A 3643-nucleotide genomic window follows, 5' to 3' on the forward strand; every position below is an offset into this window, starting at 1 on the left:
ATAAGGAAGTTTTATGGCACGAAGAAACGATTTTAAGGAACCTGACGAATAAAGTTGCTATGTTTTGTAAAATTCGTCGTGGGTAATAATTTTGATAATTATTATAATCGTTTTGTCGCGCAACTGTGTGTGTGTGTGTGTGTGTGTGTGTGTGTGTGTGTGTGTGTGTGTGTGTGTGTGTGTGCGTGTGTGTGTGTGTGTGCGTGTGTGTGTGTGTGTGTGTGTATATGTGTGTGTGTGTGTGTGTGTGGTCATCTCAGTAAGATGAACGCCAATAATATTGTTTTCTTTATTCAAGTACTTACATAGAAATAACAAAACAATTGCATTACAACAAACTGAAGTGCCGAGTAACCTGGGGAGCACATCTCCCCATCACAAGAATATAGTAAAATTCATTACAATATTCAGCTCATAAAAGGACCTTATTATAAGGTAATAAATACATGAAATAGGCTAAAGACATCCACAACATTTTAACAAGACCCCTTGTTTTCTTAAAAAAGCCAACAGAACAGTTATCCCAGTGTGTGTTTCCAATTATCTGTCTTGAATTGTTGTTAAATTCATCCCATTTCACCCAATGTGACTTTTATTTTCATGCATAATAAAGAAATTGTGCACCACCCAGGAATGTGAGGGCAGTACTTTGGAACATTTCCGTGCACATGCAAACAGGAGGATATACTGTAATGAAAGGAAACACAACAACAACAGAAAACAGTGAGAATCGACTCCATCTCAACGCTAGTGTCACCACAAAATCCCTGAAGCCATCCAAGTCTGTGAGATGAAATGAGTAGCCTGGCATATCTACACATTATTCAAATCTCTGCAAATGTGTTTTTTTTTTATCTGTAATTATTAATTGTCATGAACATGTCCAAGCCTATTGCCTATTGTTTCAATCCCAACACTGAAAGCACAAGGCTGCCTTCAACTGCAGGCAGACTGAGGTCACATTTATGATGTGTTTCTCCTGTGGAGTTCTCATCACATATTGTTTCTGATCAGCCAACCCTGCAACCCAGTTTGGCACAAAAATGGCTGCTGATGTTGGCTCGGATCCAACATGGAGCAGAGAACCAAGATGAGGCGATTTCTAATTTCAGAGCGTTCAGCCGTCCACTTTTAGACAGCTGAACATAAAAACATTACATAAATTATTACTGGAGAAACGGTATAAAGAGGATTGTTTCTGAGTTATCGCACATACCAATACCATCCACACATACCCAGTACACAGTATGATAACTAGTCCGACGAATATGGTGCAGCCACCAAACCGTATGAAAGGATTAGGGTGGAGGAGATCATAGCAATTTTACAAAATTCCAGTCCTGTCCATTATAAAGATGTCACAAAGCAAAAGTGACGAGATGATGAGATCAATGAAATGCGTAGTTTCCGAAGTAGTATGACATGGCATCCTGTAGACATGGAAATATTTTGTTGAGGTCTCTGTCTGACTTTGTAGGGGACCATGTTCAATACTTTAATTAAAACAATGCATTCTCGCAAATCTGGCACATAGATACAGATTTCCTGTGCATTTCCTTTGTTCCGATCACATTGGCTAAACATTTGGAACTGATCCAGTGTCTGTGATTATCACTGTGGAATTATTCTCCATGCAGCAATGTTACATGTAGCAGAAACGTTGTGCTTTTGTATTCCTTCGCCTGTCTATATGAGTACTATATTACCTTTCCTACATTAGAAGGTCTCACTTTTGATTGTTGGTAAATTTGACTTATATATATTTTGGAATGTTGTAATCCATAAACAGCGCATTTTCAATAAGTTCTCAAGTTTGTTCCCAGCTGCGTATAAATGGGAAGAGTTCAGAAAAGTTTAGTTTGCGGGTGACAATGCAACAGAATAATGTAATTTATGGTACAAAAGTATTGATTTGCAGTGAGCTGTTTCAGCGTCTGTGAACTTTTAAACTATCTCAGAAAGTGCAAGGAGGTCTGTTCATTTAGCCATGTAGATGAGTTGAGAAAAGTCTCTCGGAGGCCAAATTAATTGGAAAATAAGTGGACCCTTGCCAGGAAGCTCAGCAGTGAAAACTGGTTGTTGCAGGAAAGAGAGAAAATGGGGATGTGATGCTCATTTCAGAATGCACTGTGAGCTCTGTGCCACTGCTTTACTCAACCTCTCCTTTAGCCTTTGCATCTGTCTGTCGATATTCTCTTTCTGTCTGATTGCAGTGTCTCCTGACCAGTACGATATTTTCTCCGGTTCACAACGGCAAAACTATGTTTCTACAAATTATGTGTCTCACACACGGCGTACATTTCTTAATATTCAGAGAGAACAGCCAATACACATACATATGCTCAGTTAAACTAGATCAAGAAAATAATATGTGGTATTTGGCATTTTATAAAGTTTAAGCAGTGAGGATCGTAATAAAATGGATACTATGTTGCCACAAGGTTATTATTTCTCTAATTAATACACAAATAGTTACAGAATGAATGAAAATGAATAATTTCTTGAGACAAGTGCCAATGTGTCTGGCATCTAGTTCCTATCCAAGCACAAAGGGGTAAATACCCTGTGCTGTTATATATAAATCTTCATCATTGAAATGCTGCCTATTCATTTTTCACCAGCCATGACTGCCATCATTCTCACCCAAAGTATAAAAATCCTGTGATAAGTGATGGAAAGTACGACCTGGTTTCTCTTGAGTCAAGTTTTGCTGCTGCTTCACAGGGACTTGAATAGATTGTTTCTCCCCATATAAATGCGTCAGAGGTGAGATTCAAAGAACAAAGCAACATTTCTGAGAGAATGTGATACTATTTCATGAAAGCATCACTCATTACTTTTATCACATATGATCATGGTTGTGGATCAACATGTTTATAATACACTTTAAAGATCAAAGCCAAGGCAGAGAGACAAGTTCACACAAAACATGTCAAGGAATTATAAAATGTTTTGCCGCCTATGAGCCGGTCATTTAGTCTCTTATCCATCAATCAACAACAAGTTTCTGATTTTGAAAATTCCTGCAGGTGGATAAATTCACATCATTTAGTCTAAGAGTATATTCTCATGTCTTTCCTTTTATAATGGGGAAGATGTGTTATTTAGAAAAAAAACTGAGTGCAACTATGATGGTAATACACAAAAGGTAGAAAAAAATTGTTTTGTTTATTCAGAGAACACATTAGTGCTTCCTTGAACCACTTATTACTTTATAAAGCATACAGATGCAGCAAATGCTAATTTTAAAATGGAAGATAACAAACCTTTTTTGGCACTGTTGTGCTCCAAAGACTTTTTCAATGACCAATGACAACAAAATATTCGGTATTATAACTACATTACTAAAAGCTTTAAGACACATTCCGTACAAGCATTCAGTCAATTGAAAGGTCGTATTTATGCAGACATTTGTATTTACATTGTGTGCATGTAGGCATGCACATATATGCACAATTTAATACTGAGTAATGGTGCAGTTGTCATTTGAGTACAAAAGTGAAGTTCTACTGTAGCTACCTGCATACATGTTTGTATACTGTACAAAAAGAACAGCTCTAGTTTACAGCTCAGTCTCTCTGTATTGTAAAAGATGTGAAAAATAATTTGGATACCGAAGAAATTGTATGTAACCTCTGACAAT

At 37.1% G+C, this 3643-nt stretch overlaps 1 protein-coding gene across 1 annotated transcript in view; it reads right to left on the bottom strand.

Annotated features, from left to right (window-relative positions):
• Window positions 1-3149: 3149 nt before the first annotated feature.
• The window catches only part of egr3 (early growth response 3), a 6163-nt gene continuing 5669 nt past the window's right edge, over window positions 3150-3643 (bottom strand). Inside the window, exon 2 of the mRNA XM_076150779.1 lies at window positions 3150-3643. This exon is cut by the window's right edge and continues 2290 nt beyond it. The gene's annotated coding sequence lies outside the window, so the exon portion shown is untranslated.

Source organism: Genypterus blacodes, unplaced genomic scaffold (assembly GCF_046128005.1).
Source record: "Genypterus blacodes isolate CSIRO-AG114 ecotype Tasmania unplaced genomic scaffold, CSIRO-AGI_Gbla_v1 ptg000053l_1, whole genome shotgun sequence".
NCBI lineage: Eukaryota > Metazoa > Chordata > Actinopteri > Ophidiiformes > Ophidiidae > Genypterus > Genypterus blacodes.